At 41.8% G+C, this 27,760-nt stretch overlaps 1 protein-coding gene and 1 long non-coding RNA gene across 2 annotated transcripts in view; one reads left to right on the top strand and one right to left on the bottom strand.

Annotated features, from left to right (window-relative positions):
- Grin2b (glutamate ionotropic receptor NMDA type subunit 2B) overlaps positions 1 to 27,760 on the top strand; it is a 555,949-nt gene that overhangs the window by 81,244 nt on the left and 446,945 nt on the right. Inside the window, exon 8 of the mRNA XM_087655881.1 lies at positions 27,249 to 27,451. The gene's annotated coding sequence lies outside the window, so the exon portion shown is untranslated. The remainder of the gene's footprint in view (positions 1 to 27,248; positions 27,452 to 27,760) is intronic.
- Positions 20,938 to 27,340, bottom strand: LOC120102418 (uncharacterized). The gene is made up of 3 exons (XR_015686220.1): positions 26,970 to 27,340; positions 22,594 to 22,665; positions 20,938 to 22,433 (listed from the first exon to the last, which is right to left on the bottom strand). It is a non-coding gene; the product is annotated as an uncharacterized LOC120102418 (long non-coding RNA).

Raw genomic sequence — 27,760 nt, 5'->3', positions numbered from 1 at the left:
AGGGGCCAGGTGGTAGCATTCAATCACCAAAGGCAAAGTAATCACAGTTATTAAAATGAGAAGCACAGTCAAAACAATGTCCATAATGGTCTAACCCATAATGATCAGCACATACAAAGTGATTTTTATAGTGCCATGACTCTTCTGGACTTTTTGTACTAGCTAATTAATCATAGTATTTCCAGGAATGAAATAGATAAGGAACCTATTGTAGCTTTGTTTGATTTTTAGTCTCAAACACATGAAGAAAGGTTATATTGGATCATGGCAAAAGGGAATCTTGGTCTTTGAACTAATTTCTAAACATGAGCTGGTTTGCAGACTCAGAATTACTTGAACAAAGGGGCAGCCAGGTTCCCTTGAGGAGGGACCTTGATAAAATACATATGAGTTTTACTCTTAGCTTTTCTCAGAGGAACCCATGGCCTTCTACAAGGGTAACTGTACAAAGGGGGAAAGCAAACACTCAGACTTTCTATGGTTTATTGAATGCTGGTTCAGAATTTATGTTGATTCTGGGAAACCCCCAAAATATGTGGCCATCCAGTTAAAGTAGAAGGGTATGGAGGTTTGATGATTTGTGGAGTTTTAGCTAACGTCTAACTCGTGGTGGGTCTGGTATGTTCCTGTACTCATCCTGTAGTTATTTCTCCAGTTCCAGAATGTGTAATTGAGATATTCTTAGAAGTTGGCAAAATTCTCGGATTGGTTCTCTGAATTATGGAATGAGGGCTATTATGGTTGGAAAGGTAAAATAGAACCCCGTAGAGTTACATCTGCCATGGAAAATCAGGGATCAAAACAGTACTCTTGGAGGAATTGCAGAAATTATTACCACCATCAAGAACTTGAAAGATGCAGGGGTCATGGGTCCTACCACATCTTCCCTTAACTCTCCTATCTGGACAGTGCAGAAGACAGATGAGTTGAGGCGAATGACAGTTGGCAATTGAAAACTCAATCAAGTAGTGGCTTTGATGGACCAGATATGTTGTCCCTACTTGAGCAGATAAGCACGTCTCTTGGTACTTGGCAGGTAGCTATTGATCAGCAAAATGTCTTCTCAGTACCTGTCCATAAGGAGCATCAGAAACAATTTTCCTTCAGTTGGCAAGGTCAGTAGTATTTACAGTTTTACCTCAAGGATATATTAGTTCCCAGCCTTGTATCATAAATTAGTTAGAAGGAATTTTGATCGTATTTTCCATAAAATATCAAATGATTCACTGTACTGATGACATTATGCTGGTTGGAACAAGTGAGCAGGAAGTAGCAACCACTTCGGATTTGTTAGCAACACATATGTGCATCAGAGGGTGGGGAAATCAAACCAACATCCAAGGGCCTTCTACTTCAGTGAAATTCTTAGGAGTTCAGTGCTATGGATCATGAAGAGCTATTCCTTCTAAGGAGAAGGACAAGTTATCTTATTTGGTCACTCTCACTACCAAGAAAGAAGCCCAATGTTTTGGATTCTGAAATAGTATGTTGTGCACTAAGGTGTTACTACAGCCCATACACCAAGTAACTCAGTAAGCTGCTGGCTTTGTGTGGTGCCTGGAACAAAAGAAGGATCTTCAACAGGTCCAAGCCGCTCTGCAGGATGCTCTAACACTTGGACCATATGATCTAGTAGGAGAGAGAGAGAGAGAGAGAGAGAGAGAGAGAGAGAGAGAGAGAGAGAGAGAGAGAGATACTATTTGCAGCCTTTGGCAGGCTCCTATAGGTGAATCACAGAAGAGACCTCGGGATTTTGGAGAAGGGCTCTATTATCATCCATAGACAACTATTTTCCTTTTGAGAGACAGCTTTTGGACTGCTACTGGGTCTTAGTGGGAACTGGAACTTTACAGTAGGAAGACAGACATTTTGGATTTGCTTGTAAATCATTCTAATAGATCCCAATGATCTATCTATGTATCCATTATATATATGATTTTATATATATTGAATATACAAATATATATGAATGAATACAATATATGAATGTATCCATTCATTCAATAAGTTCTGTTTCTCTAGAGAACTCTTACTAATATGATTATCCAGTGACTTACGGACTTTTTATTGACTAAGTTATTTATTCCTTTACATTCCAATCATAGCTTCCCCTCTCTCCTCTTCTTCCAGTGCCCCCTTCCCCTCTCCTCTTCTTCCATACACTCCTCCTCCCCTTCTCCCCAGAAAAGGGGAAGCCCCTTATGGACATTAACCAGACCTGGCACGTGAAGCCAAAGCAAGACTAGATGCATCCTCTCCCACCGAGGCTAGATGTATAGGGATAGCAATATAATGTCTGACAAAGGTGTCAAAGTCAAATCCCAGGGACAACTACAACCTCTTCATCAAGTGGTATTGGGAAAGATGAGTGTCCACATGTAAGAAAAGAACAGAAAGGAACCAGATCTGCATCTCTCATCCTGTACGTAGCTCAATTCAGAATGGAGAAGAGATTGTAATGCGAGATCCCAAACTATGAAATTGCTAGATCTAAACATATGCGAAGCACTTCAAGATATGAGTACAGGTAAGGACTTTTTGAAAAAGACTCTATGAGCACAAGAAATAATCCAGGCACTGGTCTATCAGATCCCATGAGATTAGAAATCTATGGCACAGTGAAGGAACTGGTTCTACAAATTAAAAGACCGAGTTGAAGGCCATCTTTGTCCATTGTACCTGTGACAAGATATTAATACTCAGAATATGTAAATAACTCCACAGTTGATATGCACAAAACCCATGCAATCAATAAATGGGTCAATGAAATGAACAGTCCTGAAAAGAATAGATTCAAATGGTCAATGAATATTTTGAAAAGTACACTGAAATTTCATCTTACTCCAGTCAGAATGGCTATCATTATGGCTAGGATCTAAAGAAGAGGAATCCTAGACACTGCTCTAGGAGTCTAAAATAGAGCAGCTGCTATTAGGGTCAGTGTGGAAGCTCCTCAAGAAACACAAAGTTGTACTCCTACATGGCTTAGCTACTGCAATCCTACTCAATATCAGAGGGATACATGCACTCGGCACAGGATCTGAGAAATAGAACCAGCATAGAAGTCTGTCAACAGATGGGATAAAAGAGTGTAGGACTTATACAATGGAATTTTATTCAGTTATAAAAAAATAAAATTTATGATATTTGCAGAAAAATAGATGAGATTGAAGATTGTCCTGTTAAGGGAAATAAGCCAAACTGAGAAAGAGTAAGATTGGGTATTTTATTTTATGTGGAGACTCTAGATTTAAGTCTATGTACTGCTTGTACATACACAGATCTATTGGTGAGACATGTATGGTGGTTTGAATCGATAGCCTCCATAGACTCATGTGTTTGAATGCTTGTCCACAGAGAGTGGTGCTATAAGGGATGTTTCCTTCTTGGAATGTGGCCCTACTGGAGGAAGTGTGTCACTGTGGGGGTGGGTTTTGAGGTCTCTTATGCTCAAGTTCAGTGTCAACACGGTCTCCTGATGCCTGCAGATCAAGATGTAGAACTCTTGGCTCCTCTAGCACCATGTCTGCCTGCATGCTGCCATGCTTCCTGCCATGATGATAGTGGACTGAACCTTTAAAACTGTAAGCCAGTCCCAACTGGCTTCTTTTATATGAGTTTGCTATGGTCATGGTGTCTCTTCACAGAAGCAAAACCCCAACTAAGACAGCATGCAAAGTAAGAATGGGACAAGCAAAGTGGTGGAGAGGTCTAAAGTGAGGGAACATAAGGGAACAAGAGAGGGTGATGGATATATGTGGCATTAGAACAGGCAATAGTAACAAAGTGTAATCATATATATGAGAAAGAAATGGTCAGAGTGAAACCTAACACTTGGTAATTTAACTAAAAATGTTGAGATGCTCCCCAGGACAGGGGAGGGTAGCTAATAGCAGAACGGTAGAATAGAGGTGGGGAGGGAGGAACTGAAATGAGAGGAGGGAGGGGAAACTGTGGTCAGGATGTAAAGTTAATTAACTAATTAATTAACAAGGAAATACTCCCCTTGCCTTCTTTGCTTTATCTGGTGTCTGAGTGATGGTTGAACTCAGACAACAGCACAAAGGATGGAGTCAAAGATGGTTTGTGAGAGAAAGAGCCTGTGTGTCTCTGTTCTTTCTTCAAAAATAGCCCCAACATAAGAAAAATAGATTTTATCAAAGCTGCAATTAAGGCTATGACACAACCAGGTTTTTAACTATTTCTCTGTAGCTTTTGGCTACTAGCTATGTAGACTAGGCTGACTGTGAATTCAAAGACATTCTCCTGCCTCTGACTTCCCAGTGCTAGAATTAGAGTTGTGGACTACAATACCAGAATATTAAGCAACTGTTTTGGAATAATTGTTAAATCGTTATATTTTAAAAAGTTATTCTGTATTTGATCTTCAAGCATGACCTGAATCGCTGAATATATATATTGTTGTGTGTATTTCTAGTGGACTTGACTAAAATTAAGTTACACTTGATTTTCAAAGTTTGGGATGATATGAAAATAGGTGGATTTTAAATTCCTGGAAACATGTGCTGGGGTGATTGATGCTAAAACTATTAATCCTATATGCCAAGAATGCAGTGATGATAGGAGATTCCAACAGCCTTTATAATGTATTCTTTCCCTTCACATAGGTGTTGGAGTTACTAGGAATATATACTATCTGTAGAATACTATCCACAGAACTGAGACAATAATGTTTAAAAGAAGCAGAGAGTAGAACTCAAGACCAGCGTTATTTGCCATACCCCAAGGACACATTTATACCCCTTTCATTAAAAATACAACCTTCACCGTCAAAGACCACTCCAGATCTACATGTGGTTTCTAATGATCTCTTCATGAGAACTTTAGGTCAAAGCTACCACCTGACAGTAAAATAAGAGTTGAAGTTTAGAGAGACCATTCTGGAAAGTTTTCTGCTGCAAATTCTTCAAGTTTTCTTGAAATAAGTTTTAATGAAGAAGGAGGACTTATGGCTCCTTTGCGGAGGGATGGTGAGAAGCCCTCCTTCGTCCTAGATATGGTCACAAACCTCAAGACACAGGAGCAACCATGGAGTCCAGAGGAGGAGTGAGCAGGGAGAACCTCATTCTATTTAGTTGCATCTCCCTGACATCGCTGTCTTCTCCAATCCTTTGCCTCCTGCCTTGCTGAAATGAGCACAGGAAAGAAAGTGGACATCAAAAAACCCAAATCCTGCAAAATATAGACTCGGTCTCATAATGTGTCTTTTCTGACATACACCCATGCAGGCGTCATCTTAGAGATGCCTTTGAATATTCAAAAGTTTGAGCATAAGAAGTTTGATGGTATTCTGTTCTCTCTTGGAACGTGATAGTTCTCTGCATATGTTTTATTTAAGAAAAGAAACACTAAAATGGAAAGTCATCCAACTGTGGAAGGGAAAGAGTGAGTCTTGGAAGTGATTTCAGAACACAATTTGGAGGGGGTTAAGAGTTTTGTTGCTCGGTAATTAACATCATTTTAAAGAAAAAATTTCCATGTGTAAATATTAGTACAACTTGAAGGAGTAGATAGTCGGCTACAGGGAGGTCAACAAAACATTCTACTTATCAGCTGCTCAGTTGTTTTTAGGTATTTCCTCTCGCTTCTGAGCTTAAGCTGAGGGCTTCAGCCACCGATTTTCTCTTTGTCATTATATGTGAATGTGATTTTTGTGACATGTGATTCTGATGTAGTCCATATGTCACACAAGATATATTTAATGTGGTTAGCATCTGTAGTATACTAAATGACAGTGATGCTAAGAGGATTAAAATACAATGAGGAATAGAGTTACGGGCATCACGACTTAAATGGAAACATGAACTGCCCTCCACAAAAAGCCGAAATTATTCTGAGGAGCACAATTATCTATTCATAAGGTGAATGACAGACAGGGGATGCATATAGACTCGATTCCATTCTCCACTCAGTCCCCTTGAGATCAGTTTTACTGACCACAGGGTAGCCCACGTGAAGATGTAGGTGGGTACAGCATTCCCACTGTCATAGAATTAGCGCTATGTATCTTCAACTCTACAGTGCTAAGATTTAGCAAACAGCCAACATCCTCCACAAGACCATGTCATCTATGCTGATCCTGTCACAATTAATCTCGTCAGTAGTGAGAAAAGTTGAAAGGTTTTTCAATGAGAGATGCCACAGACAGTATACCACATGGAATAAGGTTGAGTCTGTAGGGTGGAAAAGCAATTTACACTCCATTGTTATTGTTAATCTAATATATATATAATTACATATGGAACTTCAGCAATGAAAATGATCTTTGGAAATTATTACTGTACAGCTTGTAGTCGTAAACCCACGAGAGTAATGTGTTTAATTGGGAAATGAATTCCATACTGGCATAAATATTGTTTCAGCAAACTTTCTGATGCAGTATTTTTCTATAATGGGGATGAGACTTCATAAGTCAACAGGGACTTCCTCAACAAGAAACAGTGTTGCTCTCTTAACTTGGAAGAGATTGGTGTCTGTTGCCATTGGAGAAAAGAGAAAAACTTAAAATTACTATAAGATAATGGGCCTTTTCTGAACAGAGTGGATTATCATTGCTCTCTATTTCCAATGAGATCTTGGTTTCCTAGTTAATTTTCTATTGCTGGGATAAGACACCATGACTAAGGCAACTTACAAAAGAAAATATTTAATTTGAGCTTATAGTTTAAAAAGTGTTAGAGTCCATGATGGCAAAGCAAAGCCATGTTGACACTCTGAGTGCTAACATCTTAATCCACAAGTATGAGGTAGAGAGACAGACGCTGGCAAACCCCCCACCCAGTGCCACACCTCTTCCTACAAGGCCACACCACCAATTCCTTCCTAAACAGTTGTACCAAACTTAGGATCAGGTATTCACACACAAGAGCATAAGGGGTCTGTCCTCCTTCAACTACCTCATTTATTTGTGGTGTGTGTGTGTGTGTGTGTGTGTGTGTGTGTGTGTTCCAGAATGTTCAGAACAGTATGCACACTAATATGCCATATGATATGTACTCTTTAGATGGCAAGAGCTGACTGTCTGAGGTATATTAACCAACTTCACAGAAGTATAAATATTGCTTATGTATTAGATTTAGCCCTCATATCCATAATATTGGCCCACTGGATAATTCACACAGCAATAGTGTAAGGAAAAAGTAGAACTGACTTTTCCAAGACTCTAGCAATGTCTAGCAATGTAGACAATGATTCTGGGAGTTTATGACGTGAGTGTCTTTATTCCCTTAGTTAGTATTTTAAGAGTAAAAAAATCTAAAAATTGCGATATTACAGGGGAAATTCCAAAACAAACATGACAGGTACAGTGTGGCGAGTGCACATGTAGTGAGAATGACTAAAGACTAAAGGTGGCAGGCTTTTCTCTCTAAGGTGATTGGCTAAAGAAGAGGAGACAAGCATTTCTGTACAATGATGTAATGAACAGAAATGTACTGTAATGGAGAGAACTATCATGCTTATCAAATGTGGAAGAGGATTCCTCCACTCTTCCGCAAATGAATATAAGAAAAGTAATAGTAAATTTCCAAGTTTGCAGACCAGGAAGAGAAGAGAGCCAAGGAAAGAGGTACACAGACTCTTCCTAGAGGACATTAATAGTGTGGGCATTGCATAAGATCAATATCCTCATTTTGAGGCAATATTCCTGCCCCTATAAATCATAAGAATTAAAACTCTGCTATACCTTGTACTTATAGCAAATGGGGCCTCATAAAAAACTTAGAAACAAACTTAAGAGATCGGTTAGTAAATTTCACCTCTTAAAAATGTGAACTATATCCAGAGCTGGAAAAATGACACAAAGTAGATCCACGTGGGAAAAGAAAACACAAATAACAAAACTGTGTACAATACCACAAAACTTAAGCACAAGTACACACATCTATGAGGGTGAGAGAAAATAGTAAGTTAAAATGCTAAGCCAGCATTTTAACCTTTCTGTTTTGTTCTGATTTGAACAGGATCAGACCTCAGGACCCCGTGAGCCCAGGTAGGTCAGGAATGCACCATGTGGCTTGCACTTGCTGCAGTTGTCTTTCTGTAGCCTCTGCACTGTGGCAATTATAAACCTGAGCCACCTCATCCATATTAGATTACGTTTTAGAGCTGAGGTACAGGCAACGGTGTTCTTTAGGAGAAAAAGAAGTTGAAAGACCTAATACAGAATAATCCTTATTAACAATTCTAAATTCAAGTTCCTTTCAAATAAAACATGAATCATTTCAAGAGTCAAAGGGCAAGAAGGACATTGAAATGAATGGCCTGCTTAACTGATTGCCTATGTGTGGTATATGCCTGTGTGTGATATATTCCTGTGTGTGGTTTGTGCATGTGTGGTACATGCATGTGTAGTCTATGCATATGTAGTATATGCATGTGTGGCATAGACCACCTGTGTGTGTATATACATGTGTGGTATATGCATGTGTGTGGTATATGCATGTGTGGTATAATATATGGTATATGCATGTGTGTGGTCCATATAAGTGTGGTATATGCATTTATATGTGTATGTGGTATATGCATGTATATGTGTATGTGGTATATGCATGTGTGGTATATGCATGTATATGTGTATGTGGTATATGCATGTGTGGTATATGCATGTATATGTGTATGTGGTATATGCATGTGTGGTATATGCATGTATATGTGTATGTGGTATATGCATGTGTGGTATATGCATGTATATGTGTATGTGGTATATGCATGTGTAGTATATTTCTGTGTGTGGTATATTTCTGTGTGTGGTCTGTGTGTCTTCCCCTATCACCTTGTCTTTTAAAAACAAGGTTCTCACTGGCCTATAACTCACTGATTGACTAGATGGACTAGTGAGAAAACTCCCAGGACCCTCCTGTTTCTGTTTCCCAGGCTCTAGGATTACAAGTACCCACCACCATGCCTGGCCTTTTACATGGATGTCTGAGATCCAAACTCAGGTCCTCATGGTCCTCTTTACTGACTAAACCATCTCCCCTGCCCCACTTAATCAGTCTAACAGACCTGGGGCCAAGGGTAGATGCAATGTTTTTTTAAACTATAAAATCTTTAGTAGGACAAGCATGTTTCTCTGGAAAGTCATAATTAAGCAAATCTAGATTAGTGAATTATTCTCTTTCCTTCCTTCTCTTTTTAGCTTTTGGCATTACGAGGCAGCTAAGATTTTAGTTCTAACATTTATCATGTTATGAAATGTATCTTTAAAAAATAGGAAAGCCTCATCCATCTTCGTCTGGAAACGGATGGTGGTGCTTCAGTCAGCTGTGTCAGAGCCTACTAACCTGTCTGATGAGACCATGGTGAACTTTCCCAGGGACAACAGAGACCCCGAACTTTAATCCCTCCAGCTGCCCTTCTGTCTTGTCTGTTCACGTGCTCCACCACTGCCGAATATTCACTTTTAACATCTTTTTAAAATATCACTGTTATTTTGAAGTGTATGTATGTTTTGCTGGCATATATGTCTGCTAACCTGGTAGCTGAAGAAGGAAGAGACAGGCTCAGACCCCCTGGAACTAGAGTTACAGATTAATGTGAGTGCTGGGAATTGAACCCAGGTCCTTTGGAAGAGAAATAAGAACTCTTAACCACTGAACCACTGAACCAGCTCTAGAAATCCACTTTTTAAAGACATGCATTTGCTAACGGCTGACAGAGGACTCTCAAGAAGATTTATTTATTTATTTATTTATTTATTTATTTATTTATTTATTTATTATTTATTTATTTATTTATATTTTATTTTGGAGATGGTCCTGCCCTGTAGCCTGTGCTTGCTTTAAACCCCCCCCCTCTCTGCATCTCAATGCAATTATTGGCATGCAGCACATGTGTTTTGTCGAATTTTTTGTTGAAAGATTGTATTTAATTTACTCCCCCTGAACCCTGACCTCGGAAGGCTTGTTCCTGTGATTTGCATTTCCTGATAGCCACACCATGCCTGGGCACCACACACATCTGAGTTCACCACCCCTATATCTCTAAACCTCTTCAGAGCATCCACATTCTCTCCCTCAGTGACCTCTGAAATAGTATTTCCCTCAGGGACACTCAAGGTCACACAATCTTCTGTTCATTTGTTTGTTTTCTTACGTTTGTTAACATTTCATAGGAGTAGTCTTACTCCTTAAACTGTGGCTCCTTGGGGTAGGGCATTGGCAGCTTTCCCTGGGGCAATGGGAACAAATGTCTTTTCACCCCAGATTAAAAAACAAAACAAAACAAATGACAGACCAAAAAAAAAAAAATGGATTCTACTCTAGTCTGGCTTGATAATCGATCTCTTCAGGAGTTGCCTACAGAAGCCTGGGTGAGAGGTTACTCACAAGACTGTGGGTGGCTCACAGGCTGTCGCAGCACTGAGAAATCTACCCCAGCCTGGGCGGTGATCCATGTACGGCTTCATTCCTGGCTCTGCCACCTCCTCCCCCAGCAGTGCACAGCTTTATAACCTTGGGGAAGGGCTTTGTGAATCGTGCATTTTCATGAGCATCCTTACTCTTACAAACCTCCATCTACCTTCCAGGGAATGTTTTAGTTCAGAACATATAGCTACACAACACGGGGGCATGTGTGTAGTAGAATTCCTTTCGTCTAGGCATTTCCATGACTTTTAAATGGTTGCATGATGTATAACTGAAGAAGAGCAAAGGTCCCATTGACAGACGAGACAGTATGATTCTTGTGTCTAAAAGATTTCAGAGAATAGGGTGATGCCATTTGATTCTTCTCAGTCAGCGCTAGGCAAGAATAGAGCACTGAAACAATACAGAGTCCTGCATCTTGGAGGGGGTTGGAGACAGAGACAGAGAGAGTCAAAGAGAGGGGGGGGGGAGGTTAGAATAGCAAGCACACACATGCTTATCCAAATTAGTGACTTGACTTTACATTTTAAGGCAGAATTGTTGGTATGACAATGTTATTAGAAGCAGAACTGGGGAAACAGACACTAGTACTGTTTCTCAGTATCTGTGGCTGCCCTTGTTGTCAACAGGATTGCACTTCCTTTGCCCTGTGAAGATGGGCTTGTCCGTGGCTGTGAGCAGGACAGAGATGTACAAGCACACTGGATTGCCAATTCAAGACACATCATCCTTCCGCTTTCTGTGTAGCTGTCTTGGTAGTACGTTTGCTGTAAGCGTAATGTAGGATGCCAACAGAGAGTGTTTTCTCAGCCCATGGGTAACTGTGTCTTGAAGAGTTGCTTGAATATGCAATGGAGTTTGAAAGAGAAAGGTAATTTTTGGCTGTGTCGAGTGTAGAGGAATTTTAAACCAGCAGTGAGGCTGCTGTAATCACATCCAAAGACCTTCTAGGTCTGTGTGATCTGGCTGAAAAGCCTACATGCAACAGATCCGTAATCCCTCTGGTTGAAATAAAGACATGCCCTCAGTACACACCTTTAATCCCAAAACCAATGATGTCTAATTGATGGACAAAGTGAAAACCAGAGAACAATTTGACAGAAGAGGATATGCCCAACTCTTGGATTTAACAGAAGAGGATAGACCCAACTCTTGGGAGAACAGCTAGTTAAGAGCCTCACAGCGAGCTGGAGCGCAGTTCAGGGAGGGAAGTTCAGTTGTGTTTAGTTTGCCGCAGTTCGGCGCTGTTGAGTTGAGTTGAATTGTTCAGTTGAGTTTGTGTAGCTCCTTTCAGTTCTGTTCAGTTTGTGAGGTCAGTGAGGTTCAGTTGGTGGAGTTCAGAGGCAGTTTTTCCAAGCAGAGTAATTCAGTGAGAAGCCAGTTTGAGTCAGCCAACTTGGAGAGGAGTTTTGAGCCGAAACAGCTGAATGGAACCAGCCAGTTAGAGTCCCCAAAGAACTAAAAAGGTGAGCTCATTCAGCAGTAAGCTTCTGAGACTACAATTACATCTGGCCAATCAAAACTGCTTTTAGATTTAAGCTGCTGCTGTTTAGGGGTTCTTTACGGCAGTATACGCTTGATTCTTCTAACATGGCTGCTGGTGCCAAGGCCACCTTTGGCTTGAAGAAAGTTTGGGATGATTTCACAGTGTAGTTATCAACAGTAGAGCTGTATTGCCCGGGTTCCTATCCAATTTCTCCTGCTACTTGGATATGTTCCTCAATATGGCAGAACCTTCGCCTAATGAATAAAGATTTCAGAGGACCAATCACTGGGTGAGGAGTAGGCGGAACTTCTGGGTCTGAGAGGGGATGAGAGAAAGCAGGAAAAGGCGACTTGCTTTTGGACGGGGAGAGCTTGGAGGAAAAATGTAACAAACAAGAGGCCCCTGGTTTAGATGGCGGATCTGGCAGGATTTGCCACCAGAGGATTTAACTGAGAAGGGCTTACAGATTAGGACAATAGTTGATGCACACGGCGATTGTGTTACCTGTTGATTCTAAACTAAGATTGTGTGGTGTTTTCCTTCACGTGGTGACTTAGCTGGGTTCCAGAGAAAGGTATGGCGGCGGGGCACCCCAGTCAACCATGAAATTTAGATACATGGGGTTGGTGTGGCAGCGACATGCCATGGGAACCTATTGAGTTGGGTGGAGAGATTTTGAGCACGGGGTCAGCGAGTCTGCAGAGATGAGAACAAGTCAGGCCAGTCAGCCTGGACGCTAGCGGTAGCATGGTAGATTTCATCATCATCATCATCATCATCATCATTATTATTATTATTATTATTATTATTGTATTTGTTGTTTTATGTAACACCATAAGTTTTTTGATTTCTTCATCAATGATATGGGATGTTAGCTTCTGGGTTCATCTCAGTTGCTGTGACACCACACCACCAACAGCAAGTGCCTCCGGGGTGAAAGGGTTGATTGTGGTTCATAAACCCAGGTTGAAGTTCATCCTTGTGGGAGATTCAAGGCAGGAACTTCTCACAGCTAATCACTTCACATCCACAGTCAAGAGCAGAAAGAAATGAGTATATGCATGCTCGCATGTGCTCGGCTCAATTCTCCACTCTTACACAGCTCTGGACTCCTTGCCTAGGGAGTGGTGTTGCCCACGGTGTGCTGGGTTGTCCAATATCATGACTTAATTATGGCATCCCCAACAGACATATCCAAGGGTCAACCCAATGGGGACAATCTCTCATTGAAACTTTCTTTCTGGGTGATCATAGGCTGTATCAAGTTAATAATCGAGCTGACACAGCACAGAGGCTAATTATACCTACTTGTTATGGTGGGGATGTGAAAAGTACCCCACAGGCTTATATATTTGAGCATGTGTTCTCCAGATGGTGGTGTTTTTGGGGAGATGTTATGAAACCTTTAAGAGGTAAGTCTTGTTGAAGGAAGTGAGTCACAGGAGAAGATGGGGTGGACATTTATGGATAAAGCCTCTCAGTTTTCTGGTAGATTAAGATGTGAGAAAGCAACTGTCACTTGCTCCTATTTCTATGGAGCTTCCCAGACCCAAGCTTCTTTTTTTTTTTTTTTTTTTTTTTTTTGGTTCTTTTTTTCGGAGCTGGGGACCCAACCCAGGGCCTTGTGCTTCCTAGGCAAGCACTCTACCACTGAGCTAAATCCCCAACCCCAGACCCAAGCTTCTTAAACTCAACACACTGGGTTCTTATTTCCAGACTTGCTGGTTCTATGTACACCACTATCTGGAAGGGGTTGAGGCCCGTGCCTTTTAACATAATGGTAGCCATTTTGTATCCAGTCTCCATTTTGCTTATAAGGTGAAATTAAGTCCAGGTTCTCAGACTCCGCTTTCCAGAAGTAATTATCCATAGCTGACACTAATTCTCCCAAAGGTCAGAACACCATGGCTGTATAATTTGCTCTGTTAGCTCAATGCTCGGAAACTCCCCTGGTTGCCACCCAACCAACACCCCTCTTACCTCACTTAAGACCACTCAGCTTAAAGGCCAGCTGATAACACTTTGTCTAGTTGGCCAAACTGTAGCACTGCCTCCACCCTTGCCTTCTGGACTCCTGAACTTGGTTTTTCCTCTAAAAAGCCTTCCCTGAGAAAGATTGGTACCACAACACTAGGCTCTCGAGTCCCTTTTGTGGTCTTGATCAATCAGCCTTGGGGTGTTCGTTCAACAAACTATTCTTGCTCAACTGAGATCAGTGCTTGTATGGTTTATGTGGCAATTCCTGAACCCAACAAAAAGCCTGATCCCAGTTCAGTTAGCTGCGGTGAAAAGCAGACTCTTCTCTCATGCAATCATTGGGTGTTCCGTCAGTTACTATATCACAATGGTTTACTTTCTCGGTCTAAGTAGATAAACATGACTTCAGGATCTCTGGATCTACCACTTGGTCTGTTTTCTAACTCCCTTGCCCCAGTTTTGTCTCCTCATGTCAATGTTTGGGAAACAGACCCATGTTTGGGTATTAAGAAGGGCACACTTGCTGGATGCTGCCTTTAATCCTTGCACTCAGGAGGCAGAGGCAGGCAGATCTCTGAATTCAAGGACAGCTTGGGCTATAGGAACAGCCAGGGCCATAGAGCTATACAGAGAAACTTTGTCTTGAAAAACCAAAACCAAACAAAATAGCAGCACACTTTTTTTTTGTAAAGACAGGGTTGTACTATGTATCCCTGGCTTACTTAGGACTCACTCCATAAATCAGGCTGGTCTTGAACTAACAGAGACCCTCCTGCCTCTGCCTCCTGAGCACTGGGATTAAAAGTGCACACCAGTACTTCTGCAAAAACAGCTCATGTTTTCGTCATATAAACTGACCTTGAATTTTGACTCTATCTCTTGCCTGATGTAGGATTTGAGGAAAGTTGCTTAATCTTTTTATTTTATTCCTCTTTAAAGGGGATACCAAATGTACCTCCATGGTTGTTAAGAGGTTGTAAGAGATCACTGGCAATGCTCTGTCTCAGCATGTAGCTGGGAGTCAACCATCAACTTGAGTACTTTTCCTCCATTGAATGTGGCCCATGTTATTGCCAGTTTTAATTTCATGGTTAGACTAGGTCCTGCTTTACACTCATGGATGTACAAGGAGGCACAATCCCTCATCCTATCCCCTGGTGTTGCATGAACACCTCTCTGCAGTCATACCATGTTTCTCCCTCAGTTTGAAATGCCTACCTGCTCTTTCCAACACAAGATCAGAAATGGTACCACATCCTCTGAGATTCCAACTTTCCTTTAGCTCTCCATGTACCCAGCTTGATAGTATCATAAAATCAATGTACGACAGATGACTCTCTAGTTCAGTGAATCAAAACATCACGTATTTATTCTTAAAGATCTGTAGGTTGGCAAAGGTTACCTACAGAAGGACACATTCACTGGGAGTGACAGTTTCTTTCCTCTGCATAGCTGGCTCTCCTTCTCTCCTCCTGAAGCTGAAAATAAGGTTTTCTTAATTAGCGTAACTTTGGGGATCAGAAAGAGGGTCTCAAGGCAAACTATTCACTCGAGGCTGACCACTGTAATATCTCAGGAACTACATGGGGAGAAAATCATTAGTATCAACAATCAGTTGAGGTGTTAGGTGTGGTGGCGCATGCCTATAACCCCAGCCCTAAGGAGATGAGAGTGCAACGTCTCGAGTTTAAAGCCAGCCGTTAGACAGATGGGAAGCTGAATGAAATAATGAACATTCTCCATGTTTGCAGAACTGAAAAACATCTCACAATTAGCTGACTGGCATTCCACGTGTCTCACCTGATGGAGATGATCCGTCAGGAAAGAATTACACCTGTCAATATGAAAGGCTCCTCAATCAGCATTCTGGTAAGACAGGTGGACGAGAATCTTCCATTGTCTTGAGCCAACTTTTCAAGCAAAGTCATTTTCCTTGCTTCAACCTAGCCTGGTCTCTTGGCTTAACTGGCCCCTTATATGGCAAGCATCTAGACTGCCATCCGTTCACACAAGGACCAACAGAATTGTCTAGACATGCTCTTCTTAGAGCCACAGCAGGAGTGTGAAATCTTGAGCAAAGGTAGACAGGTTTCTTTAGCTCTAGATGTGGAACTGATGCTTCAGAACCTCTGCCTTGTTCTTGTGGAGGAAGTGAGTCATGTGGCCAAATCTGAAATCAATGTGTAGGGGAAAATGCCCCTCCCAAGATGCAGTGTGTGTATATCATGTAGTGCAAAGACAAATGTTGTATTATAGGAAGACAAAAAGAATTCAGGCCAAAAATGCAGCCTCCCATATTCTAGCTAGAATAGATAAGTCTGCTGGAGTTTTAGACTTTTACTTCTGTCACCAACCAAAACAAAACAACCAAAACAAAAACAAAAATCCAAAACAACCACAACAACAGAAAAAAAAAAAAAACCAACCCAACCAAACAGCAAACAAACCAGAAAAAAGAATCTGTTGTGAGAATTTCTTCCTGGGTAGGACTAGGCAACTTCTGCCCTGTCTTTAGGTTCCAAAACCAAGCCACAGTTCGAGTCCACTACAGTTCTCCTTGGGGGACCAATGAGTTTATGGGGTTTATGTACAAAGCATGGGTAAGGGGTTACTACAGAAACATGAGTGACTCCAAAGCTCTCCTGGAAAGTCTTTGCCTGGCATGGACGACGGCTTCCCCACAGCTACCTAGAAGAAGGTCCCCACCCTTTGTCATACCAAAACAAGTTTGTGGAGTGTTTTTCTGAAAAGAAATTCATAAATTTCTCCTAAATAATGGTTAATAGAGTTTTCCCCTCTAAGTAATCACTAAATTATATGCAAACTAGCGCATACAGAAATCATCCAACAGGTAAGAGAGAAATTTGCCAAGAAGGGACTTTGGAAGGATTTGTAAAATTGCTCTGGTAAACACAGATCAAATAGAAGGAAGATTTTCATTTGTAGAATACAAGACAATATCCATTTTGCTGTTTCTAGGTGACAAATGAGGTTGTGATTGTACCCTGCCAAAGTTCATCATCAAAACCCCGTTTATTAGAACTCGCAGTCAGCCATGGGGTGCTCACCAGAAGCCAGCCATTCTATGAATAAAATGATAAATGGAAGGTCTGCACTGAACAAGTTTTCCTCCCTTCGTCCCCGCTTGGAAGTATCCTTATGGACTGATAGATTCTTTTTCAATCATAACGGTCATTTTAAAAAGATGACATACTTGGGGTTGGGGATTTAGCTCAGTGGTAGAGCGCTTGCCTAGCAAGCACAAGGCCCTGGGTTCGGTCCCCAGCTCTGAAAAAAAGAAAAGAAAAAAAAAAAGATGACATACTAGGTTCAGATTGGCTTATCAGACCCCTAACTCAGTCTCTCTCCTTTGGCACATTCTTATTGGTCTAAGAGAATGTTTCTGAGCCAAACAAGGCAACCTGTTTTCACCTCACTGCTGACCTAAAGTTTGTCACATCTCCAAGCATCTTGTTTCCTCTCAGACCAGAAATGGTATTTAGAAGACAGGATCTAGGTGGTTGATGTGCCTATTGTCACTGGAATATCATCGCATATACCATTGCCAACGACATTCAGTCTGAAGCTTTATACCTCAGTAATCTCTTCCCTGGAGTTATTAGGCAACAGAGAACATCGGGAATGGTCTCCAATTGTCTCCCAAGTGGACTTGTTAATGAAAGGAAGACGAGCCTTTACAATGCTGACACCTGTCAATCTCCTCCAAATTGTCAGTTGAAATTGGCATCCACAGTCACGAATGCACCTTCGTGGGACACCTGAAACAATGCGCCAGAGAGGTTGGCAATATCCACTTGCCAGAAAGCATTATCCTTAATCTATTCAAGAGGAAGAGAAATCAGGCAGGTCTGATGCGAAATCTCCTATAATGTGAGCTGTGATGATTAATCTTGTCAACGTGGCGCCACTTAAAATCACCATGGAAATGAACCCGTGGGAATGTCTGGGTGGGAGCTTCCACATTGGGTTAAGTAGGGTAGGAAGATCTACCTTAAATGTTGTCTTAGGGTTTACTGCTGTGAACAGACACCACGACCAAGGCAACTCTTATAAGGACAACATTTAATTGGGGCTGGCGTACAGGTTCTACATCTTTATCTGAAGGCTGCTAGGAGAATACTGGCTTCTAGGGAGCTAGGATGAGGGTCTTAAAGCCCACACCCACAGTGACACACCTACTCCAACAGGGCTACACCTACTCCAACAGGGCCACACCTTCTAAAAGTGCCACTCCTTGGGCCGAGCATATACATCACAAATGGGTTCCACTGTTTTATGGGCTGGGGGTCTCGTACTGAGTAAAAGGAGAAAGAGCTGAGCACCGGTATCCATCGATCTCTGCTTCCTGATTGTGGGAAGCACTCTCTAGCCATCACAACTCCCCCATCAAAGTGGCTGGCACCTTCTTCCATGAGCCAGAGTGAATCTTCCTTAAGTTACTTCTTGTCAGGTTGATGATAGCGATAAGAAAGGTAACTAGTGCATGTCCACACACGTTGTGAGAATGCCAGTGTCAACAAGTGTTCTGTCATGTGCCTATATTCCCAGTACTCAAGATGGAGGTGGCAGGGTTGCAGGTTCAAGGCCAGCCTGCACTGAGACTGTCTCAATGAAGCAACGCAAAACAAAACAAAACAAAGCAAAAATTAATTACACACAAAGAATAAATCAGAGAGACACTACTCTGCATGAAAATAGACTAAGGGGTCAAGATAACTAAATACACAATAAAGGAAATTGATGAAACAGTTGGAAACTCTGTGTATTGATTATAAGTATGACACCTGTGTATCAGAGGGCATCCAGATTTGAAACAAGCTTATTTAACACATTGGTTTGTCTGAGACAGGAGGCAAATCCCTCCTTTCTGTAGATGTCAGTAGATAATGAAGCGAACTAAAAAGTTAGGAGGTAACAAAATGTGTCATTTTTCACTGTGGAGGAATCTCCCAGAAATTCCAATAGATAAAGTTGTAAGTGATCTTTAGGCAGTGAAAATGGAGGTGGTGAAAAGGCTGGGAGACTGACGCCCAATGGTTTTGATCTCTAACTCTTTACTGATACAATTTTGATAATATTATAACTTAGGAAAAAACAGTTTGAAAACAAAATTGAAAAATGCAAGTGAGATGGGGGACCCAACTTGGGTTCAGACTATAAAAGTCTTCATGTCCTAGGATGATCCGAACTGAATCCTGGGTAATCCTGTGGAGAAGTTCATGTGGGGTCACCATACTGCAGTGATCACGGCATCCAAAAAAGCCTTTAAATGTTTACTGACCTCCTTCTCCAGGCCTCTTGCAAGTCCTTCACTTATTCATATGGATACTGCCAAGGGACTCAGGAGGCTCCTGGGACCCTTGTGGTGTTTACGTGACACACCTCTCAGAGAGTTGGCTCTGCATGGGGACATAGTTCTCCACCATTTCAGATGGAAACCTCAGAATTATTCCAGAGCACTGTGTGTGTGTATGTGTCTGTGTGAGTCTCTGTGTGTGTATATGTGTGTAAATGTGTGTAGGCGTATGTGTGAATATATGTGTGTATGTATATGTGTGTGTATACATGTGTGTATATATGTGTATGTATATGTGTATATGTATATGTGTGTATACATGTGTGTTGTGTGTACATATTTGTATGTACATATGTGTGTATGTATATGTGTGCATGTTTGTGTATATATGTGTATGTATATATTGTTTATGTACATGAGTGTATGTTTGTGCATGTTTTTGTATATATATGTATGTATATATCGTTTATGTACATGAGTGTATATGAGTATGTATATATGTGTGTATGTATATGTGTGTATATGTACATTATATGTGTGTATGTGTGTGTATTTGTGTATGTGTGTACATCTGTGTATGTGGATGTATATGTGTGTATGTGTGTGCCTGTTTTTCAGTCTGTCTTTCAGTCTGTCTCTGTATGTTAATGAAGTCCAGATTTCTGCACACAGTCTCACCTGTGTTCTATAGGCCCTCATGAATGTCATGTTCTCTGGCACTCTTTGCTTCTCCAGTGTGTCACTCTTCCCATGGTCCTCTTACCCTCAGCTCAAGCAGGAGATACTGAAGCTGCTTTGGTTTTATCTCCTTTAATCGAGCTTCATGTGGGTTCTCCTTGATATCCACGGAGACTGAATGGTGCAGGATGACAAGCACTGAAGACCATAGGCCTTTTGCAGAAGTGAGTAGGCATCACTGACAGTGAAAGCTACCCTTGGGATGAGTTGACTTCCCAAAGAGGGTTTGAAAAAGAGGTGGCATCTCTGTGGGGGATGGAGCCAGCTGCTGCTCTGAGAGTGAAGAGCCACTTCGGTGGAGACAGAGGATGTGGAAAAATATATAGGCATCCCGAGAGAATCCTGAAACAAAGTTGGGACGAGAATTGAGTGCAGAGAGAGAAGGGAGAGAGGTGAGGAGGCCAGTCTGTCTCCATTGTGTTTCCTTGTTTGCATCACTATCTGACAGCCTCTGCTAAGATGTCTTACAGTGCCCTATGACAGTGACTACATCTCTCATCTGTAATGTCGGTGATGGGAAAAATAGGCCACGTAGCCTAACAAGTTTGAAGAATCTGATAGTAAATATCTTCTTTGTGTGATTGTGACAGTGAGGTTGGCTTTTTTTTTATTTTGGACACACACACACACACACACACACACACCATAGATATTTAGAGAGATGGAAATTAAAATTCTAAGGATTTCTATAAAACAGTAAAATAAAACAAATACCAAAATAGGAGCACAGGAGATGTCTTAGCAGTTAAGAGCAATGTCTACTTTTCCAGAAGACCTGGATTTGATTCCCAGCACCTACATGGCAGCTCACAACTGTCTGTAACTCCAGTTCCCGGAGATACACTGCCCCTTCTGGCCTTCTTAGGAACTGCACACACACGATGTACATACATAGATACATACATAGATACATACATAGATACATACATAGATACATACATACATACATACATACATACATACATACATACATACATACTGTCTTAGTCAGGGTTTCTATTCCTGCACAAAACATCATGACCAAAAGCAAGTTGGGGAGGAAAGGTTTTATTTAGCTTACACTTCCATATTTTTGTTCATCACCAAAGGAAGTCAGGACAGGAACTCAAGCAGGTCAGGAAGCAGGAGCTGATGCAGAGTCCATGGAGGGATGCTTCTTACTGGCTTGCTTCCCCTGACTTGCTCAGCTTGCTTTCTTACAGAACCCAAGACTACCAGCCCAGGGACAGCACCACCTACAAGGAGCTGGGTCCTTCCCCTTTGGTCACTAGTTGAGAAAATGCCTTACAGCTGGGTCTCATGGAGGCATTTCCTCAAGAGAGGTTCCTTTCTCTGTGATAACTCCAGTTTGTGTCAAGTTGACACAAAAAGAGCCAGCACAATTGACCCCTTGTCAACTCGACACATAAACACGTCACTATTAAGTCTCAACCCTTACTTTCTTATTTATTCCCAAGATCTAAATAACTTTAAGAGTCCCACAGTCTTTACAAATTCTTACATATTAAAAATTCAATTCCTTTAAAATATCTAATCTCTTTTAAAATTCAAAGTTTTTTACAATTCAAAGTTTCTTAATTATAGGCTCCACTATATACATTCTTCCTTCAAGAGGGAGAAATATTAGGGGACAGTCACAATCAAAAATGAAATGAAATTCTAACTATCCAATGTTTGGGATCTACTCATGATCTTCTGGGTTCCTTTGAGCGCTTGGCTCACTTTTCCAGCTCTGCCCTTTGTAGCACACACCTTGTCTTCTAGGCTCCAGATGCCTGTTCTCCACTGCTGCTACTGTTGGTGGTGGTCATCTCATGGTACTGGCATCTCCAAAACATTGCTATCTTCTGCTGCAACTAGGCTTCACCAATGGCCTTTCATAGGCTCTCTTCATGGTGCCAAGCCTCAGCTCCTTTGCATGACCCCTTCAGTACTAGGCCATCAATTGCAACTGAGGCTGCACCTTCACCAGTGGCTCTCCATGGCCTCTCACAGTGCCCAGCCTCAGCTGTTCTTCATGATCCCTTCATGTCTTCAAAACCAGTACCACCTGGATGACTCTTATACATTACCAAGTCCAGCCACAGCACAAGGTACAACCTTGGCTATTTCTTGAACATAGCCTCTTTGTGCTTTCAGAAAACACTTCCAAGAATTCACCTCTATGATGCTGATCTCTTTTTAATTACCACTAATTTCTTAGCTCCAGCTGACCAGCACCAATAGTCCCAGTAGTGCTGTTATCTTGTTAATAACAGCTGATTCTTCAGCCACGAATCTTCACAATAAAAATAGCAACAGCCCTGATAAGAGTGTTTAACCTTCCCTCTGAAATTTCATAAGCCAGGCCTCCATCTTCTGCACTGTTCTCAACATTATCTTCCAAGCTCCTACAGAACTCTTAATGTTCCAATGGCTCTTCTAACTCAAAGTTCCAAGGTCTTTCCACATTCCTCCCCGAAACATGGCCAGGTTGTCACAGGAATACCCCACTTCTGGTACCAATTTGTCTTAGGGTTTCTATTCCCTAAAAAAAACATCATGACAAAGAAGCAAGTTGGGGAGAAAAGGGTTTATTCAGCTTATACTTCCGCATTGCTGTTCATCACTAAAGAAAGTCAGGACTGGAACTCAAGCAGATCAAAGAGCAGGGGCTGATGCAGAGGCCATGGAGGGATGCTACTTACTGGCTTGCTTCTCCTGGCTTGCTCATGGAGGCATTTCCTCAAGAGAGGCTCCTTTCTCTGTGATAACTCCAGCTTGTTTCAAGTTTACACACAAAACCAGCCAGTACACATACATATATACAGAAAGACAAAACACAGATACACATGAAATAATTTTCAAAAAAGATTTACTTGGACCAGATATAGTATTGCATCTTTGCTATGTAAAGGGGGAAAATCATCATCATCATCATCATCATCATCATCATCATCATCAATAATAATAATAATAATAATAATAATAATAATAATAAACAAGCAAACTAGTAAGGCAATGCCAATAATAATTGTGCTGACTAGGGGTCATTTCCATTTTGGATGAGTGACTGTAGAAAGGATGCTCTGTTCAAATCCTCTCCTTCTGAGGTCCTCTTGTCCCTTCTTACCACATTGTATCTTCCTTCTTCCTAGAGGCCAAACTCCTCTCAGTCTTCATTATTCCCTTACCCCTGCTCTCTTGTGTAAGTTTTCAAACCACAAGGCAAATTTAAGGAGCAAGGTGTCACCACAAAGCACACATAGATGGCATTGGGAAATGAATAATTTTCATGGTTGCTGGACAAGCAAGCCTTCAGACAATGGGTGCGAGTTATTTAACTGTCCTGGAAAAGATTGCCTGGGTTGAGTAATTAATATCATTATGATAAGAACAAAACAGAGATTCTTTGAAAAGAGTCAAGATGAGAAGGTAGGAGCTCAGCATGCTCGTGAGAGGCATTAAAACCAAATGCTCTTCTGGGTGTCTATGCTCTCCTAGAGCATGGAAGGAAGGTGGGTTGGATTTAGCACAAGGCTTTCCTGTGTGCATTGTTGACAGAGTCCTTAACAAATTACTTTTTTAAAAATTCATTCAAGTGTTTCCCTCAGAAACAAGAAGCCCGCTGTTTATTAGTTATAAAGCAGAGGTAGGACTGACTTTGAAGTAAAGGCAGCTTCAGAACCACAGCCCCATCTAAGACCATGGAGAAGCCCTAATACTGTGTAGATGTCTGACCTCCCTCCCTCCCTCCTTTCCTTTCTTTAGTGTGTGTGTATGTGTGTGTGTGTGTGTGTGTGTGTGTGTGTGTGTGTGTGTGTGTGTTCACAGAGGCTTAATTTCAGTGTTATTCCTCAGGAGCCATCTGCCTTGGTTTTTGAACAGTCTCTCTCTCTCTCTCTCTCTCTCTCTCTCTCTCTCTCTCTCTCTCTCTCTCTGGGACCTGGATCTTGCCAAGTAACTCAAGATGGCTGATCAATGGCTCTGTAGGAATTTGCCTGTGTTCCTCCTCCCCAGTGTTAAAAGTACAGGCACGCACCATATTTATTTATTGCTTATATGTGTGCACTTGCTTCTTTAAGCCAGAAGTCGTCATCAGATTCCCTGTAACTAGGGTTACAGGTGTTTTTGAGCCACCGTGTGAGTGCTAGGAACAGAACTCGGGTCCTCTGTGAAGAGAGTAAGCACTGTTAACCAGTGGGCCATCTTGCTCTCCCCCAAAGTATCTATTTTAAATATGCTCGACACATTCAGATTTTGCTTAAAGAATCTGTGTGCACTGTTTTCCAATTGAAAGGGGCTCAGAATTTGGAAAGGAGCTCAGCAACATCAAGTTTCTAAAAAATTCAATAGGCTGGGAAGAGAAATCCAAAAATGGAGGGCTGCACAAAGTTCAGGGAAGGATTTCAAAGTTTGCCGCAGCTTGGAAGGACACTTTGGGACATTTTAATGAAGGAGTCCCTTGTGCTGTGCTGAAAGAGCCCCTCCTCCTATTGGTTATAGTCACTCATCAAAGAACCAAGAGAAAACTCACGAAAATTAGTGAAATCGAAAACAGAAGAGTTCAGTCGAAGCTGAACACTGACATCAGCAGAAATTAGCCTGAGAGAAGGAGCCACTGCAGCCCTCCCCCAGCACAGATCACAGAAAACCGTAGTTCTTTTTAGAAGAGAGAGAACGTTGAAGAGAAATAATGAGCAGACTCCAGCATTATTGGATAATCTAATTAATGGAGAGGAGTGACTCATACGGACACCTAGGGGAAAAGATCTTAATTCTTCTGTCTGATATGAGACAAAATACTCAAGTTGTCGCTGATAATGTCAAGCCTAGAACCCGTCGGAAACTAGTCAGTGTCGTCAGTTCTAGGACAAATCAAGGTTAATTCAGGAAAGTTGAAGTTCTTATAACATTACAGCTATAGGAAAATGACATTTGATGATTTTTTTCCCCTCAAACTTGACAATTCCCCAGAATGTAGAATTCAGGTCTAGCAGTAAGAAAGCCATTATTCTAAATTATCTCAAAAGTGCAAAACAGCGCCAACTTTCTGTTATTTGATTACTTTCATAGACATGTGACCTTAAATCATTATGTAAAAAGATGCTCCAAGATATGTGTTTTAAACACGGAGGGAAGCAAGGAGTGCAGAAGTGTCAGGCACTTTCCTCACAAGAATTGTTATTTAAATTTTTTGTTTCATAACATTTATGAATATTAAAGAAATTTAAATTGTTGTTATTTATTTCCACAATTTTAAGAGTTCATGTTCACACCATAAAAACAAACAAATAAACAAAGCCCCACCTTGTTCTTAAACAGGCACTCCAGAGTGTATAAAGCCCAGGCCTATCCTTTGTCAGTAATGTCTGATATGAAAGGCATTGCCACATCTATATGGTGTGCATGTATGTATAGTCCGGTAAAGTATGTGCTTTATGTCTGTCCATTGGGTTAAGAACAAATGCTTGCATCATCTCTCCTATCTTCCTTTCGAGTCCAGCCAACTGGCAGAATACTTTCAGCTGTGTCCTTAGCAGCCCAAGGCAAGAGCTTTTCCTCAATAAACAAGACTTCAAAGTGCAATCCGCCATCTTCTCTCATTAGAATACCACCTTCTGTACTGCCTGGCTAGGAGCAAGCAAATCTCCAAAACAGAGAGACAGCACTACAAATTCATGAGTCCAGGGTGATGGTGGGGTGTCCCTGAGGTAGTTCCCTTGAGAAGTTTGTGGATTTTGGGGTGAAGCCTGGCTGGGTGGATGAGGTTAGTGATTCTAGTTCCTCAGGACACCAAGGTAAGATGAGCTGGGCTACCTGTGGGGGTTCAAGGGCAGCCTGGTGACACAGTGAGACTGTCTCAAAGTCTCAAATAAAAAGTAGGAATGGGGCTTAGGATACAGTTTAGTGCTGGGGCACTCACCCATCATGTGCAGAGCCCTGGGTTCAACTCAGTTCCAAAAGAAAAGGAGAGAGAGAAAATTTGGACACAGGAAGTCTGAGAATCAGAGAGACACGCTGTTGGTTCCAGTGAGCATACACCGTGGAGAGAGGACTGCACTTTTCACTTAGCTCTGTGGTTCCTAGGGTGAGTTAGTCCTGTCTTCAGGACAGCTAAGCAGGGCAGTGACCTCAGAAAAAAACCCGAGAATCACTAAGTCCACACAAGAGTGGGCAGGGAGGCCCGGGAATGTTACGAAGTACAGTATACTCATGTAAGAAGTTCTCAGAAAAATTAATTTTATAAGAGGAACTAAGGAACTAGTTGGGAAGACGGGAAATGCATCAAAGAATGCAGTTTTCTGTTGAGGTTCATGAAATTGCCTTTTTATTATAGGTCAATAATGGGTCCTTCATGTGACTGAGACTTTCATGATTGAATTGCCAAAATGGCGTAACACAAATGGCTCAGGGATTTTTTTTTTCATCTGGCTGGTCAGCTCTTTACCCACTGCGGTGTCATTAATATGCTACACACCAGGATGACACACACAAGAGGTATCTTGCAATCATTGTGGAAATCAGTGGGGTGAACTGTGCTGTGCGTTCCCACACATAACAGGTAGCCTCAGTGCAAGATGGCGAGATGCCACCTCTCGCTATCAAATCTCTGAAGTTGTTACAGGACTCGATTCAGGCTCGGATGATGAAAACGGCCTGGAACTCGACTCCCAAAGGGAAGAGTGGGCTGTACCACAGGCAGAGCGGATGTGCGTTCCTTCTTTGCTCTCCGCTAGAGAAAGTGGGCGGGCTGAAATGAAAGTGTTGGGTTTGGGTAATATGTGAGCTTTATAAAAGGGGATTGGGAGGGAAGGGTGGCCCATGAGGTGAGTGTAATGTAAAAACATATTTAGAACAGTAGGTTACCAGTCAAGCCGCGACAGTGCCTAAGTGGGTATGGATCTCATGCTGAAGGAGAAAGGGCAGAGTGCTTCACCGCGTCCTGGATTAGGGCATCTGCACCTTTGTCCCAGCCATAAATGTGCACACGGTTGGGCGAAGTTGGCTGTTGGGTGCATCCATCAGAGCAATGGCCACATCCCACAGTTTTCCAAAGGAATAGATGATCAATCAAGCTCACCTTGTCTTAGGGAAGAATGGAAGTGGTCACGGGGAGGCATACGGCATTGCATGTGAATACACCGTATTTGGGTTTTCCTTTGTTTGTCTTGAAAACAGTAGATAACCAAGCATAAGGCTAGGGAAGGTTAGGGAACAGGAAAACATCTCTGCGGAGAGTCAGCCTCAGATGTTCCCAGTGCTGACTGGACTAGTGCACATTGGCACTGAGACCAGAGGTCCAGGCTGCTCCTCGAATGGGACCGTTCCTTCCCTGTGTGTTCTGGTCACTTCCTCCCAGGTTTGTGAGCGAGAAGCCTGTTGTTTCACCGCCATAAGAGTTCGCCGCCACTGTAACCTTCTGGATCATCGCAGAGACTAACAAGGATCTATCTACAAGGATATCAATATTGAAAAATAGATAATGCTACACGTGGTCACAAGGACTCCCCAAACCCTAAGAGGGAGAGAAATGGATGCTGTTTTCCTTTGTAGAGAAGCTGGGTGAGTCGGTGCTGTAAAATCACTACGTATGGGAAACATTCGTTTGTCTATCCGTTTTGCTTGAGATCTTTAAATAACGCAACCCAATTAAAAAAGAACCCTAAAGTCCTCAAATCTTTTCTATCAGCCAGAAAACACACACACACACACACACACACACACACACACACACACACACACACACACGCACACCGTGCTGTACAATTCAGCCTTTAATTACAGTTACCTGCTTTCCTATTGTTTAACCGTCAATTTCCTGCACTGAAGACAGACCTTAAGCTCCCTGAAGGCAAGAATCCTGTCTTCAAG

Source organism: Rattus norvegicus, chromosome 4 (assembly GCF_021556685.1).
Source record: "Rattus norvegicus strain SHRSP/BbbUtx chromosome 4, alternate assembly SHRSP_T2T, whole genome shotgun sequence".
In the NCBI taxonomy this organism is placed as follows: Eukaryota; Metazoa; Chordata; class Mammalia; order Rodentia; family Muridae; genus Rattus; species Rattus norvegicus.
This window is presented reverse-complemented; position numbering and strand designations above follow the sequence as displayed.